Source organism: Gambusia affinis, linkage group LG05 (genome assembly GCF_019740435.1).
Source record: "Gambusia affinis linkage group LG05, SWU_Gaff_1.0, whole genome shotgun sequence".
Lineage (NCBI taxonomy): Eukaryota > Metazoa > Chordata > Actinopteri > Cyprinodontiformes > Poeciliidae > Gambusia > Gambusia affinis.
Window position 1 is genome coordinate 18,023,531 of NC_057872.1, and position 19,440 is coordinate 18,042,970.

Genomic DNA, 19,440 nt, shown 5'->3' on the forward strand with positions numbered 1-19,440 from the left:
ATGCAAAATCTGGTTGGAAATATTGTGTAGCATGGAGGATTTTTTTTATTTTATTTTACAGTGGTTCCTCTGAAAAGAGGAAAAGATAAAGGGAAAAGTAGATCTTGTGATCAAAAGTGACAGAGGAAAGGGGAATGGGAGAGAGGAGGAGTGAAGCAAAGCAGGGAAGGGTGTGGGTTAGAAAAACCTTGAAGCATAGTAAGCTCCCTGTTTTGACACACAAGCCTGCCCTTCATAGTTGGTAGGAGAGCGGAGAAAGACACACGGAGGACAGAAAGCGGCAGGATGGGAGGCAGATCACCGAGCTGCTGAGACAAAATCAAAGCACACTCATTGAATTTACACAAGTTCCTGGTTTTCACATGTTCAGAAGTTAATCAGATGAATAGTAAATGAAGGACTGATTCCAAAAGCCTGAGAAAAAACTTTTTTTTTCAAAATCCAATGACTCACCTTACCATGTGCTTCTACTAGTCAATAATGTATTTACCTTTTAAATTAACTACAATTGTATGATCACAGCAGTGGTTCTAACTTTACATTGTTAGCAGAAATGCCTCTGTAGACATTTCTAACAGACTCATTAATATCATCAGTCATTCTAATATTAGCCAGCAAACCAGCCAGAGTTTGCTTTTTGTTTTTTGTTTTTTTGCAGTTTGCACCTGAATACATAAAGTAATGATTATATTTAGCTCCATCTGTCTAACCCTGATCACAATTGAATACAATCAAGAAATGATTGGCCCAGTCAAAGTCCAGATCTAACTCCATCTGAGAATTTATGGTAAGTATCTCATAGTTAATGTTCACAGCTGCTGTGCAAATTGACTTCCTTTGTTTGAACAGTTTTCCAGAAGAATGAGAGGACGAAGGGAAGAAGAACGGGAAGACACTTTACAGATTTCTTTTTGTAAAGATTAAAAAAGCATTTTATATTTTCTTTCCTCTTTACAATTATGCATCACTTAGAAATTAATTCAAATAAATAACATAATTGCACAATAAGTAAATGCAAAACAAGTACATTTTATTCAAAGAGTTACTCAAATAAATGTATCAGAGTAAATGTATATATAGTTGCCACCCACCTCTTCAAAACCCCAACATGCAGAGTATAAATATTTCTAGCAGTAATGTGTAATGTTGCAAAATAAAGAATGTTCCAAGAGGTGGGAATATTTTTAGCACGGCACTATTAATATTTTAGCCATTTTTAACACAAAGCTGAGTAAAACTTCTCATAAATCAACCTGCTGAACTTTGTGTTTTCTCAACATCACTAAATCATTTACATATTAAAACACTTCCATGTGGTTTTATGATGAACAACATCATTTTCAGTCAAAGTAGCGTCAAATATAATTCAAAGGAAGCTGCACAGAGAGTGTGTTTGAAACATCCTGTTCCAGAAAACACACTTGCTCATCTTACTTGCCCTTCATGGACATTGCTGCATTTCTTCCTACTCATAAAGGAAAGTGTTTTGCAGAACATTATCTTTAGCTCAACCTGACGATAAAACTTTCCTCCAGTCTTGACAGTTGATAATTAGCCAGTTAAATTGTAGCCCTGAATAGCAGGGTGTTTAATGTGTCAGAAAATAAAGAGGGTTTCTAAATACATTTGACCTTGTGTGCAATTTTGCAAGCTCCTGGTTCACGAGCAGAGACTTCCTCGGCCTCACCCGGTGATCTGAACATGACTGGATCACTGGAGCAGTGATTGTGCACCAGGTCCCACTAAAACACACATTTACCTCGTCCAGGCCAATCAGAGGGGGATTCCTCTTGGTTTAGAGGGGGAAACTGGATACGTTCAGCGTTTCTCATCCATCTCTGCTCCTGCTTTTCTCACAGAATTCAGTTTCTTCCACCTACTTTGTACTTGCAGATGTACTTTCTGGTATCCTCATTGAGCGTGAAATTTTCTTCTCTGTCTCGTGTCCAGATTTGCTCACCGGGGACTCATAGCTGGAAACATGTGTATGTTCAGCTCTAAACTTTGAGAAAAACAAAATCTGTGGGGATTTTACTTTTGTTGATTTAATGAAGGTAATTGGGACTTATGTTTTGAGTTTTTTTGGGTAATTTGAGCGCAAAATGTGATCATAGAAAAAAAAGCACAGGTAAACTTAAACTTAGGGTAAGATTGTTGGAAATACTTATGTTTTTAAATAACTTTTTAGAATATTTTTGTTAATTTATATTAGTTTTTTTGGTTGTTCTGGGGTTGCTTTTTGTGTCTGCTTGTTGCATTGCTGATGTAAAATTAAGATTAAGTCAGTATGAGATTCCTGTGAAGTCACAACACTTCCTCCATAACTAAACAATTATTTAAAGCAAATGAAGATAGGATGACATAATCGGTACAGTAACTGCATTATTCTTACTGCAGCAAAAGCAATTTGAAATATTCATTAGTAAAGCTTTATTAATTGTCTCCAAGCCATATTATGTTCTTGCAGAGCCGCTGTCGATCTCCAGCAAACTGTGAAACCAAAAGCGTGTTCTTAGTGACAGTGTGTTCTCTCTATCTAGAGGTGGGATTAAGTCACTTCTGAACATGTGTGTTTAACATTTGGCAGCATCTGTGACCAAGAGACAAATTCATTTAGCCTTTCCTCTGGTCCCTTTGCAGTAATGTGTCAACTGCAAGACATTCAGCATCAGATAAGATTTATGAATTGTCTGATTTCTAGCTCACACATGTCATATATACCGTATGTCCTTCACTCTATGTGGTCTTTCTCCTATCCAGAAAGGCTGAAAATCCAAGCTTCTTTGAAATTAATTGCTCACCCGCCATTTGTACTTAACCATATCACTAACCTCGCTGTGAAACACTTCTGGGTTTTCATCGCACAAACAGTTGTTTTAAATTTAATCTCCACTTGATGCTTTTGTCTTTTATCTTTGGATTCATTCATTCGCCCATATAAGCTGTAAAAAGTTGCTCTTAGTTTTCCACACAGTTTAGCACAAGCTTCCTATGACGTTCTACCCTTGTTCTCACGGCCTGGAGCTTTCAGAGAGCAGCGCTGTTGTTTGTCTGGCTCCGTCCTTTCTTCTCTGCATCCATTTGCATTGGTTTTTTTATACATGACACCATGCCAGCAGCTTTTTGGCCACTAATTGTCATGACAACTGGTGGCAAACATACATCAACCAAAACCAAGTCCAGATTTCCTGAACCACAAACTCAGCTCTGGGTGCTACTGCTGCTGAATGTGAACAGTTGTCACTGGAAAGAACTGAATCCGATGCCATAGTCTCCTTTATTATGCGGTACCAACACAAAGATGCATTTTAACCATGCCAAATGTTGCTTCCCAAAAGTTAAACATTTTCAGACATCCTAAAGGGCTTTCAAAGTTTTTCTTTAGCCTAAAGGATTGTTTAAACTCATTTTCAGTCCAGAATTGAGATGATTTTTTTTTGGGTGTGCACATAAAACATAACCATCAATGTGTCTTTAGGCAGTTTGTTACAGGTTTCTTTTATTCAGTTAAATATTTGGGAGATATCAAAGACAATGTAGGTAAAGCAGATGTAGAGCTGTATTTAGCACCAACATGGGGATTTTCAAAGAAAGCAAAGTAGATGACCAACTGAAGGATGACGAATCTCTCTGGCCCTTTGCTAGATTTGATCCTATTCTATAAAGAAATGATTTCCAGATTCTTGGATGAATACCTGCCCTGCGACAGACTGGCGACCTGTCCAGGGTGAACCCCGCCTCTCGCCCGGGACGCAGCTGGAGATAGGCACCAGCAACCCTCCCGACCCCAATAGGGAAGAAGGGTGTTCAGATAATGGATGGATGGATGGATGGATGGATGAATACCTGGATCCAGATCAAGGTGTTTTTAAAGGACTGGAGCTCCTGACTAAACTTGACTTCTCATACCTGTTGTTTGTTTACTGTCTGCATCTGAAAGTCCGTTGTAAACCCCTAGTGAGCTGGATGGAAGGTTTTTTTTTAAAAAAACAAAAACTAATGTTTATGTGTATAAGCTTGCAAATCTGCATTATCCTGGGTGTAGAATTTTAACCAGTCAAAAAAATCTGTGTTTTTCTAACAGTCCAAGTGTTTTTGACCTTTTTATTGGGACATTCACACAGAAAGACAGACTGCACTGCATGTAGCAGGCTTGAGTCTGTCATAGATCCTCCTCTGCACTTAGAAAGATAGTTACGCAGAGAGCATCTAAAACATCAGTCATTCAATTTTAAGATGGTCAAAGCAGAGAGGAAATTTATGAAACAGGACAACAATGTTTTGGTTGCTTACAAGTAACTGAAATATGTCGTGCACCCAGTTAGCAACGCGTGACATAAAATCAGAGAATAAACATGCTAATGCAAGCCTAACTATGGCAGCAAACTGCTCCAAATAAACAAAATCTCTAATTAGAGGAAGAAATTAGCTTATTTAAGACGGGAAAGTATGTAAATCATCTTATGTGTGTAAGACGGCTTACATACCATCTTACAAAGTCTTCTCCCAAAATCTTCTTGGGACAAAATATTTGTCACTGCTGGGAAAGACTGAGGTTACGGTGTTGTGACAGTCTTTGGGTGAGCTGAATTGCTGTCAGGGACAGAGGCCTTCAGATCAGGACAACTGTACCAGAACTTGTTCTTGTGATGTAGGACTCACACATTTGGCATCTTCTTGTATCTGCTTTTCACCTTGTGCAACATACTGTCATGACCAAGAACAAGAACTGGGCCAAAATTAGATAAAAGCAGTCAAAGTCCAGACAACAAGAACTGTGGAAAAACCTTCATAGTATCCTGGAGAATAAAATGACCAAACCACTTCATAAGATTACAAGATAATCTGTCCTGGCTCATTGCAGGAGGTGTAGCTGGTTAAAAGATTTGCATGATTCTCCCAGTCCCCATTTTCCACTTAATTATCCTGCAAACCTAGTTTAGAAAACCCCCTCCAGTGACATTTCTTCTTGAATGTTTCAGTTCTCTTCACCTGACTCGTTATGTTTTCCTGTCCACCTCTCTTCACCAGATTTTCTCCCCATTATGTTGATTGTGTTTTATTCCCATCTCTGTCCCATTCTCCTGGGGAACCGGGGGTGGATGATGAGTTTGGAGCGGGAATGAAAGTCAGCAAAATAACAAGCAGATAGCAGGAGAAGCACACACACACACACCCACGCACACACGCCCACACACCTGTGTTTGACATCTCAGTAAAGTAAAACAGACATGGGAGTCCTGCTGTCCACATCAGGGGCAGCTCTGCTAAAACCATTAACATTACACACATACTCAGTCACCTACATGCTCCAGAATGACACACAGAGGCAGGAACACCATCACTGCAGCTACACAAGCTACTGTAGAGGTCGAAGCAAATGTTCAAAGCGATGAAAACGTTTTGGCTTGTTCATGCTGGATTTAAACAGCTAACGGAGCTAAATGAGATAAGCTAAATTTGACTACTGGTGTTTTTCTTAAACTATGTAATTGTTCCTGTAATCATTTTTGGGATATTTCCATGCCCACACCATGTAGCTATAATTACTCAACAGCTTCCTGCAAATGCCAAAGTTTGAATCTTACAGGTTAACGTCACAAAACGCTCAGCACTTGCTGTATTGAGAGGAATAGCTCTTTGCAAAGTTAACAAAAACAAAGAAAAATCAGCCTGTTGATCTTATTCTGCTTCATGGAAGCGTGCCGTAATACAGCAGCTCACCCACCACTTATCAGAATCACAATCGCACACTTCTCAAGGCAGACAACAATGGGCTTTTTCTTCACGTTCTTTCTGCTGAGCAGGAACACGTCTATGAGGTGTGTTAGACTGCCCTGCTGCAGCAATCATGGGCAGCGGAGGGCGACTGGTGTTTACGCTTCACGGTGAAAACGAACACGCCACAAGACCCTCATTACAGGAACTTTAGACTTCACGCCTCAGAGATGGGAGCTGCTGATATGACTGGAGAGGTCGTGTCTCAGTGGCTTGGGTCAGTCAGTTGTAAGAGGAGATGAAACTGCAACATTTTGGACAAACAGCTGTAATGTCTCAGATGTAGTCCTTCAGGGGAGGTGTCCTGCAACTTTTAGATGTGTCTCTGTTTCAACACACCTGAATCAAATAATCAGGAAATTAGCAGGACTGTGGAGAACCTGACTGCATCCTGAGGAGGTGATTCAGCCATTTGACTCAGTGTTGGACATAGGACACATCTCAAAGTTGCAGGACGAAAATTAAATTATGGCCCAAAGATTAAACTCTGAGCCCAGAAACTATTCGATGGCTGGCGTTCACTTTCTTGCGTGTTTGATCTATCGGACACATGGAGTGTGTCCAGGTGTTTTTCTGCTCATGCACTATCATGTGAGGAATGTCTGCTTGGTGGTTCACTGGCGCAGAAAAGAAAGATCAGAGGATCTCTGGGAGGCATGTGTGACACTGATATTGGTGCGGGTTGTCTGTTAATGAGTTTAATGGCCATCAGTACGGTCAGCCTCTTAACTTCTCTTTACGTACTTCAGTTCCAGATTTTATGAAGCACTCAACAGAAATTGAACTAGATTCTGAAGGAGCAGCAAATCCCCTTTCAGACTCTCTTTCCTGCCCGGCTGAGGGTGAAATATGGAGATGAAACAAAGATCTACAATACAGTGGTGGAAGCTACTGAAGACATGTCCAGTAGAGGCTACGCTGTGCGGGTCGTCAAGTCACCAGAAACGGCCCTGGAGCATCTGAAGCAGCTGACCTGGACCAGAGTACGCGGCGGATCGGGGAGTGGGCCAGCAAACAAGAGGCGGGACCCCGCAGCCGGTTACAAAGAAAAACTCAGAGCCTTCAAGAGGTCTTCTCCCACGCATAAGGAAAATTAAGGTTTATTCACTCTGTTACTAACAATTAAGATTTGTATTTGGTTTATGAAGTACAATAAGTAAATAAGACAGGTTTCTTACGGTGCTCTCTACACCGAAGCCATAGCCACCAAGGGCCCCTTCATCAACCGATGAAGAAGCTGCCTTCGGAGGTGAAGCAGGGTTCTCATCCGAGACCCCCACCTTGGAAGTCAAGAGTTCAGTTTGAGTTCTGTTTGTTCTTAATGTTGATTTCTTTATATGTTCTATGTTCAGTGTTTTTTAGAGTGAGCGGGGAGCCCAATAATCTTTGTGATATAATTAAGAAATATAAGTTAGATGAGTAGCAGGTTGATAAAATTGGTGTCAAACAACATTAATGGCTTACATAGTCCAGTAAAAAGGCAGAAAGTCCTATCTAAACTTAAGAGAGATAAAGCCCAAATTGTTTTATTGCAGGAAACACATCTACCGGATAGCGAGCATGTTAAGTTAAACAAGATGGGTTTTAAACATGTGTTTTTTTCGTCCCACAAGTCTGGGAGGCGAAGGGAGTGGCAATTTTGTTATCTGGAATTCTCAACTATCAACACATATCAGAGTACAAAGATAAAGAAGGTCGCTACATAATGATTACGGGCAGGATTGATGGTATCATGACCACCATCCTGAATATATACATTCCACCGGGCAGCAAATGGTCCTTGTATAGACAGATTCTCGAAATTGCAACAACGAGGAGTCAGGGAACTTTAATATGCGGTGGTGACTTCAATATTTTATTAAACACCAAATTTGATTCTTCTAGTGGGAAAGGCGATGGAAAATATTGGCAAGAGGATGGGACACCTCATGGACGATTTAGGATTAGTGGATGTATGGCGAGAACATCACCCAACTAATAGAGAATATACCCACTTCTCCCATCCTCATAACTTATATTCTAGGTTAGATTACATTCTTACGTTCAAGAATGATTTGTTTAAAATTAAAACCTGCGAAATCGGTCCATGTACAATCTCTGACCATAATCCAGTTTACGCTGATATTTGTCTGAATGGGAAAAAGAGATCTACATTATGGAGGATGAATACAAACTATCCAAACATTAAAGAGAAGTTAAAAAAGAAATAGAAAATTATTTAGCTCAAAATGATAATGAGGAGGTGTCACCAGGAATATTATGGGAAATGAAGGTGTGATTAGAGGGAAAATAATTAGTATATCCACCCACTTAAAAAGGAAAACATACAAAACGTAAATACCTGGAAGATAAATTGTTAAAACTGCAACACGAACACTCTGTGACTATGAACGACAGCATTAAATCGGATATAGCAAAATTTAAAAAGAATTAGACGACTTAAACATGGTTGAAGTACAGAGAAAATAATTTTAACAAACAGCAGTACTGTGATGTAGGCGGGAAATCATTAAAACTTCTTTCATATAAACTCAGAAAGCAGCAAGCAGAGAGGACGATACACAAAATAAGAAATCCTTTAGATGGCCAATTAGAAACCGAAGAGGAGAAAATTCAACAATGTTTTCAGAACTATTACAGAAAACTTTACTCCCAAACCATGTAGATAACAACCAAGATGTTAATATTTTTCTATCTAATTTGGATCTACCAACAGTGACAGAGGAACAAAATAAATTGTTAGTATCCACAATAACCAGAGAAGAAATTCACTCGGCAATTAAAAGATTAAAAGGGGGTAAAATGGCAGGATCAGATGGATTTGGCCCAGAATGGTATAAAATAATGCAGGATCATTTGACTCCCATCTTGCAGAAAACATTTAATTGGGTAATGAAGGGAAAAATTGTACCCCCGTCATGGAAAGAAGCAATAATCTCTATAATTAAAAAAGAAGGAAAAGATCATCTAAATTGTAGTAACTACCGCCCAATCAGTGTATTAAATATTGATTATAAGTTGTTCACTTCCATCATCTCTAAGAGACTTGAAATTATCCTACCAGGACTAATACATAATGATCAAACAGGCTTTATTAAACATCGACAAACTCAAGATAACATTAGGAAAGTTTTACATATTATGAACCAGGTTCACAGACAAAAAATAGAGACTTTAGTGTTAAGTTTAGACGCCGAAAAGGCATTCGATTCGGTGAGGTGGCCCTTTTTATACCAGGTCCTTGAGAGATTTGGATTTGATAAATCTATAATAGATACTATATCTGGGTTGTATGATAAACCAACAGCCAGAATTAAAATTAATGGAGACCTTACTGAATCATTCATACTCGAGCGAGGTACTCGACAGGGCTGCTGTCTGTCGCCACTCCTCTTCGCCTTGTTTATAGAACCATTGAGCCAATGGATCAGACAAAGAGGGATATAACTGGAATAAGGACCATTGGAGGAGAGCAAAAATTGGCATTGTTTGCTGATGACTTGTTGCTTGTTATATCTCATCCTACTCAGGCTCTCCCAAGTTAATGAAAATCTTATCAGATTTCGGTCTATACTCAGGGTACAAGGTTAATGTGAACAAAACACAAGCCTTAACTGTGAATTATGACCCACCAGCTGAAATTAAAAATAGCTATAAATGGAAATGGGAGGCAGATAGTATTAGGTACCTGGGGGTGGTGATCCACCGTGACCCTAATGAAATGTTTGAAGCCAATTATGCCCCCTTGAACACAGCCATAAAGTCAGATATCCAAAGATGGAATGCCATTTTTTTAGACCTACACTCCAGGATTGAGTCAGTTAATTTAAACATTCTCCCCGACTTTTGTATTTATTTCAATCCCTACCAGTTCCCGTGCCGTCAAAACAATTTGTAGAATGGGATAAGATGCTGTCCAAATACATTTGGAAAGGGAAAAAGCCAGAGTCAAATACAAAACTCTACAATTAAAAAAGGAAAAAGGGGGTTGTGGGCTTCCATGTTTACGAGAATATTTCTGTGCAGCTCAGTTGAGACCTTTGATATGTTTGTGCTGTCCGGATTACACTGCAGGATGGAAAAATGTGGGGGAAACGGTCAAAACAATGCCGATTAAAGCCATAATAGCTGACACAAAATTACAGAGTAAAATTAATTTGGCAGATGAACCAATATCACAAGTAATGATATCTGCATGGAACGAAGCAATTAGAATTTGTGATTTAGAAAATGCCTCTAAACTCTTAAGATGGTGCGCTTACGATTCGGATTTCCCCCCAAATCAACAGGACGATAGATTCAAGAAGTGGATTTCAAAAGGCCTAACTAATTACTATTCCTTTCTCCATAAAGGGACGTTCCAATGCTTTGAGACCCTGAAAAGAAAACATGATTTATGTGCAGATGACTTTTTTAGATTTTTACAGGTCAGAAATTATTTTAATAAAGAGCTAAAAGTACATTTACGTAATTTGAGATTTGTGGAAACGTTTATATTACTAACTAAATCAAAACCAGGTAAAACAATTTCCAGGTTATATGACGCCATCCTGCGGTGTAAAAAGGACAGCACTGTTTACATTAAAATGAAGTGGGAAAAAGAAGCCAGCCTGACAATTTCAGAAGAAGATTGGGGCCACATCTGTAAGATTCCATGGACAACAACAAGATCGAAGGTTTGGCGTGAATTCTGCTGGAAAAATATTATAAGATTTTTTATAACCCCAAAGCAGAAACGATACCAGGGAAGGGGTTCTACCTGCTGGAGATGTGGAAGGGATGACGCCAATCATTTCCATATTTTCTGGGATTGCCAAACCATTCAGCAATATTGGTCTCAAATCCATAATCATTTACAGAACATCTTCACGGCTAATTTTCCTTTAACTTTTGAATGCATATTTTTATGTAACATACCGGTTGACAAACTGAACTACAACGATCAAAAACTTCTGTTCATTTTACTGGCCGGGAGCAAAAAGGCCCTCACAAGAAAATGGCTTAAACGGGAACCTCCAACAACTGAAGACTGGATAAATGTAGTGAAAGAGATCTATATACTGGAGAGACTATCTTTTTCCATTAATGTGCAGAGAGATGCTTTCTACAAGATATGGTCAAAGTGGACAGAATATGTTAAACCTGTTGTGTCTGATTTTTCGTAAACCTTGCTGTCATTCAGATTTATGCTCTAACTTGATATGTCCATTATTGGTCGGTACTCGGGTTGCCCCGCCGCTCCCATTTAAGTTTGTTTTGTTTTTGTTTTTTTTCTTCCTTTTTTTTTTCTTTCTTTCTCTCTTGTCTAAACTTAGAAAATAGAGGAAGCATGTAACAATGTGAATGTATTCGGCGCAATTATATAATTGTATTGTAATGTGCCTTCTGAATAAAAATTGTTAATAATAAAAAAAAAAAGAATATATGTAGTTTAAAGTATGTTATCTACAATTCCTTGATTGATCAATGTGTGTGGTTTCTTCAAAAGATGAAAGCTGTCTTTAGTGTTTAAACCCTTTAGGATTGTTGTCATCGTGTCATGCTGAGCAAACATCTGCAACCTTTTTCTGTGTTAAGCTTATGGGTTTACTTTAGATCCTCAGTAAACCCAACAAGCTTCTCTGTTGCTTAGTAGAAACCCAAAAGTACAACTTTTTTTCCCCTCTGAAATGTTCCGCTTATGATCTCCAGTCTCTCAATCAGTTAATACAAAAGTATGATGTATTAACTATAGGTGACCCTGTGTGGAAAAAATGTTATGTGGTTGAACAAAAGTTATATGAAATAAAGAATTGAGATGAGACTCTAGGATTATAATTTATCTTTTGAGAATAGATCATCTCTGGTCATTTCAGAATTTGTTCCAGCTTAACTTGCAGGCAACTTTAGTGATGGTGAAACAGAGTGACTGGTTTTAAGAACCAGACAATACAGTTGGGTTTTATTTATATTTCTTCAGATGTTTTTTTGTAATCAATTTGTTTTACATGTTTCCATCAGCTGAATCTGATACTAATAATCGTTTTTTTGCTACAACACACAGTTATTTTGAATATTGATGAAATAGTTATTGATCTGTTCATTTTAATTAAATACATTCAGTTTTTACCTTGCAATTTCTCACAATATATTGTATTTAATATATATTGTATATAATTGTTCACTTAACAATTATAAGTTATAATTGTTCACTTAAAGGTGTTTTATAGGTTCAACATCCATCCATCCATTTTCTGGTCACCCTTGTCCCTAATTGGGTCGGGAGGGTTGCTGGTTCCTATCCCCAGCTAACGTTCCGGGCGAGAGGCGGGGTTCACCCTGGACAGGTCGCCAGTCTGTCGCAGGGCAACGCAGAAACATACAGGACACACAACCATTCACACACACACTTACACCTAGGGAGAATTTAGAGAGCCCAATTAACCTGACAGTCATGTTTTTGGACTGTGGGAGGAAGCCGGAGAACCCGGAGAGAACCCACCATGCACAGGGAGAACATGCAAACTCCATGCAGAAAGATCCCGGGCAGGGAATCAAACCCAGGACCTTCTTGCTGCAAGGCAACAGCTCTACCAACTGCACCACTGTGCAGCCTAGGTTCAACAGCTGAACAAAAATCTTGTAGTTGGGTGAGACATTTTTGGAAAAGTTCATTCAGTGTTAGTTTTTTTTTTTTTTTTTACAGGACTTTCTTAAAGCAAATGGATGAAAAGCAAATCTTCTCTACAAAACATTTCAGCTCATAACCACTTGATGGCGCTGTGTTGTAACTAATGTATTTCCGAATGCAGGAGTAAGCATGACTTCTTCATTAACCTACTGAGATGTTCCCTTATTGAAGATTTCACAGATCGTCCAAAGCTAATTAATCTTCTGCATGTCGATGCAGCGACTCATGATGGTCAGCTGATCTTGGATTCACAAACTGTTGAATTTTTTTCCACATTCAGACAATTATTAGTAAATGGGTTCCTTTCTTCTCTCCCTATCTTGCCGTTGAACCTCTCTTAGACTCGTGTGGATGGATGTCCTCCAGCAGAGACTGAGACGGGGCCAGCAGAGCAGATTTGTGAAGTGACAGGAACATTGAATTTATGAGTCCAGCAGGAGAAAAGATGATGATTATTGGGAAACTGACCTCCGTCTCACCATCATCCCTCCAACGTTAAGTGTTTAATCGACATTGCTCTTCATCAGCGTCTTTGTCAGTTTTGCCTTTGTCGTCTTCTTGTGTCTACATCCTTGCTCTGCTCCTGCTCCTTTCCATGGTATTTAGTTTATTCCCAACATAAATATTTAAATCTTCAAGTGGCACAAAAAGGGTTTTATTTTTTCGGGGACACACCTTAGCATTTTTGGCACAAGGCATCTGTTGCTCTGCATGTTAAGGCGTTCACACGCAACCAAAAACACTCACTGTAAACACACACTCATAGGTGTCTGTGCACTGAGGTACAACCCTGGTAAGAGTTCACACACACACACACACTCTGTGCAACACAGCATTAATGGCACAACAAGGGCCCCTTTAAGGTCATGTACTATGAAATGAGCTTTTGCAGAGTTGCACCGATGTAATAAAACAGCTTACATCAGATCAGACTTGATAACCTTAACAGCTTTTACAAACCATAATGATGTTGATAATTAAGATGAAATTGGGTATTATGGTTTTAGTCTGAAATGTCTCCTGAATGCACTTGTATTAGTTTGCATATCTGTAGTGTATTTTACTGGTGAGATGATCAATAAATCAGCATGAAGCATAAATTATATATTTGTAAATGTGTGGAGGGGATGTAGCAGAGGAGTGTGTCTTATTGTATCTGTTCAGTGGAGCAGCTGTGATGTGAGGTAAGGTGTAAGAAGAAAAGCCTGTTTTCCTTTTTTTTTTCTTCCATGAAGTGATTCTGAGCTGTCAGTCACACAGGAGAGTTTTTACAGGAACTATGCCAGCATCTTACACCTCTTACTGTTTTAATGAATATTTGTTTTCTCAGCAGTGCGTTTAACCTGTTTTTCTTTTCCCGTGAAGGTTTATGAACTTTCTTGAGAAAATACAAGCTCTTGTTTTTGCCAGTCTCTGTGCAGCAGCTTTGGAAATTTGCATGTACTCACATGCTTTATAGTTAGTCATGTGTGCAGTCATTTAGGTGTTAGCGCTGTGGGATTCTTCCTCCTCTCATTCCCAAATCTCAGACCTCTGCAACCTGTCAAGTGACACCAGAACACAGCATGACTTAGACTATCAAAGGCAAACTTCAGATTGTGTAAAGGGAGGTTTTTCAGACTAGGTATGAGTTGTAATCATCCCACCTGCATCAGACAGAATCTTTACAGAATCGGGTATAAAGTTTCTTGGAGAAGTCAAGCAGATGGTGCATTTCTTATTTAAAGACATTTAATAAATAAAGACTTTATTGTGTATCTGATTCATGAAGTTGATTTAATTTCTCTTTGGGATCCACAAAGTATTTTTGGATTTGAATTTCTTAAAGCTTCTATCAGGGACAACGCGGCCATCAACTCTATATAATCAGATTTTCCTTTCTGAACAAAGTGTTCCTGGACCTGTGGTTCTGGGGGTTTTCTGTGCATGAGTTCTGTCACAGTAAATGATACTGATTCTGATTCTGCTGGAGGTTTCTTCCAGTTAAAAGGGAGTATTTCCTCTCCACTGTCACATGCTTAGTCAGGATGAGGGATTTCTGTACAGGGAACAGCTCGGCGCAGTCAGCTGTGCTTCCTTGGATAGAAAACCTCTTTATATGGTTATTTAAATGTAATTGCATTGTTGTTGGGAGAGAATGCGCAAGTAACTTAATCTTTTTTGCTGATTTGGTTGAATATGTATAAATCTGATTAATTTGATCCTATATTCCATAAAACAAGATATGACTTGGACATGGCTCAAAGTGTATTTATTTTACCCAAGTCACATTTGCTTCAGATAGTTTAACACACAGAAGACAGTTTATGATGGAACAAACTCTGCTGACGTTAATGGAGTATTCCCAGTCTGGATAGCTTAAAACTTAATCTGAACAGACAAAACTGTTAAAATTGTACTGTACTGTTCTTTTTTTATTATTATATTAACATACAGAACAGGAATGTTAAGCTAAATTTAAAAGTGGTGGCAGCTTGAAGGGCTGCCACCACTTCAAGCCCTTCAAGGGTTTGCAGCCACGTCTCTTAAGAGTTTTTAGTTTTTCAGTATTTTCCTACGGCGGCCTTTGTGTTTTAAAAGCTGAATCTTACTATTATGCGACAATGGTGCAGACCAAAACCTCTGTGCATGCTTAACCAGCAATAAAAATACTTTAGGTTTGAATCGTTTTGGAACTTAGCTCTTAAATGCAGCGTTCTTGTAATAATTGCCATTTCTTCATTTTATTTTTCTAAATCACTCAAACTGACTTGCATTTAAGATACTAATCACATCCAAAGATGTACTTGATGTACTAATTAGAAATATATTGAGCTAAATGAAAATATTAGGAATGTCATAATTAATTCATTAAATTTATTTCCAAAGCTGTAGCGGTACAGGACTTATTTATCGCCTGAAAAAGATGCAATGCAAAAAACAAGCACATCAAATGTGGGTCTTCATCAAGATACCTACGCTGAATGACACTGAGGCTTAGTTTGTTTGTTGTGGCTCTAGTTATTTTTAGCATAAAGGCTGCATGATGCAAACTGAATCCTTTCAAAATCCTGTGGCTCCATGAACCGTGTCCTAACAATCAGTTCCTTTGTTAGCAGCTAACTAGTCTTTACAGATTAAAACCAATAATGCTCTTAAAGTAAAAGAGAAATGTGGAAAACTTTTGGCAGAGCTCAGGTTTTGTGTTTGGGTTGCTCAAAGCACATTGTCTAATTTCTAAAAAAGGCATTTATCAGCAATAGCTGGTAAGGAGTTGAGACTTAGGGCATGCTAAGACTCATGCTCTTTGAATTGATAATGAGTTAAAACAAAGCCTCTGTTTAAATGTAGAAAACCTTCAGGAAGACTCTTCACTCACTGGAATTGTCCTTCATGTCCCCAAATTAACAGGGGGGTGCTTAAGGAAAAAGAATTGCCAGTTAAATTCTTGATGTTAAGCCCCATAGTGGATTCATCAAACGCTGGGCTTTCATTTCAATGCATATGAAGAGCCTAATTATTCGCCCTTATTGAAACAACATTCCATGAATTTTACCTAGCTGACAGAAATGGGCAAAAAGACGCTTGGCTGCAATGAAAAGCTTTTATAGTTTGTGATTCTTGCCACAGGGGAGCTAACAAAGTGTTCACAAGCTGTTGCATGTCTTGCTTCAAATGCTGAATGATGGAAATTAAAGCAAGTATTCTTACCTAATCATCTTTAAAAATTTATTAATTTATTCACAGAACACATTTTTTTCCTGACAATCTTTTCATCTTATTCAGCACCACAAAATTCACAAATAAAACTGTCTTTTTTTGGTTGCTTGTCAGTTTTTGCCCTTTTTAAACTTTCAAGCTTTTCAATTATATATTGACTTCCTTTATCCAAAGTGTGTTTTTGTGGTTCATGACAGAGATTTAGCAAGAAGTGGTTTCCAAAACCAAGAAAATGAGGCAGTTTCACATGTAACAGTTCCCAACACTCCACATCCAATCGATGGTATCCAATTTATATACTGTGTAACTATATTACGCACCATTTTTATACTGTGAAGAAAGTGTTGGTTAACTTTATTTTATGAAAAAAAAATCAAAGATTATAGCAAGTAAATAATGAACAAGTTTGACCTGTTGACCTCAAGGTCAGGCTGAAGGTGGGCTTCAAATAAACTAGCAAACCAGTTTTTAGGAGACACTTTCCTCAAGCTGTGGTACAGGAAACAGTCTGTATCATTTTAAAGGATAACGATTTTCATCTGGGACAATCCTTCATCACATGCATCCAAGTTTTGTCCTACTGGACAAAAGGTTGATCAACAACAGATCAAGAAACAGCCCATGAATGGACTGGTGATCTCTGTTATTGACAGGAATGCAGGCTAAGTTATTCACAGATTTTATTATTATTATTTTTTTATGTCAGAAACTTCTATTGGAAACTTTGGGGTTGTTTACCATTCTTATTTGAAAGAAAGAATATAAAAAAGTTAGATCAGAAAATGCTTTTCATTTAGTTGCATAATTCTGCACAATAATTGTCGGTATATATTCCGTTTAGAAGGCAAAAACCTCACTTTTGCTCTCTTAATCAATCTTATTTGAGGTTTATTAACATTTTGTATAAATTGAGAGCACAGTATTTCTTGAGTAATAAAATTAATCCTTGTTTAAAGGTTGTGCACAAATTGTCGTTCTTGTGTTTCTTCTGACTGGAAGTAACATTAAAGTTTGGCTGCGGCGCAGCCAGAGTTCTGACCTGAGTCTGACGGAGCATCTGTGGAGGAAGCTAAAGTAACCAGCTCTCATAACAATAATCTAATAATAAAGTAACCAGAAGTAATAATGTGCCAGATGTTCCTTGAAAGCAAAATGTAAAGAAGTTAATGGTAGTTTGACTATCTAAGCTTGATGAATTGCCTGTTCACTCTCCCTTTTCAGTTTCGCCCACACTTTCTGTGTGTCTTTCCCTCAAACCTTCTGACTTCAAACACTATCCTCCAACTTTTCATTGCCCAGAGCTTAATGTTCAGAGTCTGTAATCAGATTTGTTATTACCTCTTAACTCTTCACAAAGAGCTCATTCAATCGGCTCGGCCTGTAAACTGAAGGTCGGCTGTCTGTGCAGGAGAAGAGGGATGTGTGTGCTTCTGCCAAACTGCTGATATCAGTTTGGAGATTCCCCATAGAGGAGCTCACAAAGGCAGCATGTTTGAATGAAACTTAGCCTCCTTTGTGCGTGATTGAGAGATTTATCTTTCATTACAGACAGTAGACTTTTAAGAAAGCAATAACTCACTCCTCTTTTGGGCTACAAATGATTCTCTCTTTTGCTCTCATCTCTGTTCCACTTTTATTTTTATTTTCCACTTGTCAGACGTTTCTTTGCACAGATGTTAAAGCGATTAAACGGACAGAGGGAAACAAGGTGCCCAACCTCGTGATTTCCAGATATCTTTTCAAGACCTTTTCTGCGTGCCTTCCACACTCTCTCATGTCTTTCCTGTTGCCCATTAGCACAGAAACAGTAAAAAATGGAAACTCTGAGAACACTGTGGCTCAAATAAAATATTAATTGTTGCATCTAAATGCAAGCTTGCAAGTTTCAGATGGACCAGAACAACATTGGTAATGGCTTTTCTTCCCCCATTTTCCTGTCTTTGAAGCATGAGTAACAGCACAAATTATTTAAATGTGTTGAACTTGTTGAACTTCTTCCCATTTTGTCACATTTCAACCACAGCAGTAATGCATTTTACTGGGATTTTAAGAGACTTTTTAAAAACTCTGAGTCAGCAGACCTATGCAACGGATTCACTCCAATAAAAAAACACCAGAAGGGCAAAAAATGTTGAGTTTATTTAGTTTTTTCCCCATTGGTTTAAATGGAAGGCATCCATGTTGGTTTAGAAGTTAGAGTTGGTTTCTAACAATCAATAGAATACCTATTACCTAAACCGGACATACTTTAGGAATAATTTAATGTATAACCACAATAATACAAGCCCAAAGTGCTGTTGTACTTCTGCTTTACAGAGTCAAATAAAGATGATATTACTTGAATCACTTGGGCGTAGCTTGTGTTTAAAAAGTTGGAGAGTCAGTTTTAGGTTTATATTGAAGAATATTGATGTGTTAGTCCAAACTCAGACCTTAATCTAATCACAAATATGAAATAAAACTTGAAACTGTTATTTTTCCAAATAAAAAATGAGCAGAAACTGTACAGACACATACCTTTTTAGCTACAAGCTAAGAAAGCTTGTAGCTACAGTAAAACCTGATTCTTTACAATCTTAAATCAGGGGGGTGAATACATATGCACTTCACATTTTTTTATTTTCATTTGTGGAAATAGCTTTAATTTGTGTTTGTGTATCATGTCTGTAACGTGAGAAGGATATTAAAAGGGACTTTAAATACATTCAGTTAATCAATCATGTCTTTGTTCCAGACACACGAGAAGGTCTGTGGTAAAAAGATAAAAGACAAAGAAAATAGTGAGATAAGATAAAAAATAAATGATGATGCCAGTGGTTCCACAGTCTTGCGGTAAATCTGACTGTACTCAGTGCAAGGTTTACTAAAATTGTAATTATATGACACGTATAATCTGCACATGCCTTTATCAAGGCGCTGTATGATGTTGCCATCATCTTGTACAAACAGATGTTTTACAAGAAGCCGAAGGGTTTCCTGGGTGGTCTGATTGTCGTCGCCATTGGAGACTGGAGTACTTTCCGTCTGCCGGTGTTGCGTTTCCGTTTGAGCGGTTGTGTGTGTATTTATTAATCAATCCCCTCCGTGAGAGACAGTTCGCTGTTTGCAGGTTTGCACTGCCTGTAAAAGGCATGGCTGCGAAGATGTGGTGGGAATGTGCCGCCTCTCCATCCATCAATCTTTCTCCTCTGAGGAGGCCCCTCATTTCTTCACAATCCAAACCAGAATTCACTTGACCCTTAACCCGATAGTCGCTTCAAACAGATCGCAAATCACCTGCCTTGACTTTTGTG

General features: G+C 38.4%; 1 long non-coding RNA gene across 1 annotated transcript; it reads left to right on the plus strand.

Moving 5' to 3' along the window:
• Positions 1-12,568: 12,568 nt before the first annotated feature.
• LOC122830967 lies at positions 12,569-14,210 on the plus strand. The gene is made up of 2 exons (XR_006370626.1): positions 12,569-12,679; positions 12,790-14,210. It is a non-coding gene; the product is annotated as an uncharacterized LOC122830967 (long non-coding RNA).
• The last annotated feature ends 5,230 nt before the right edge of the window (positions 14,211-19,440 follow it).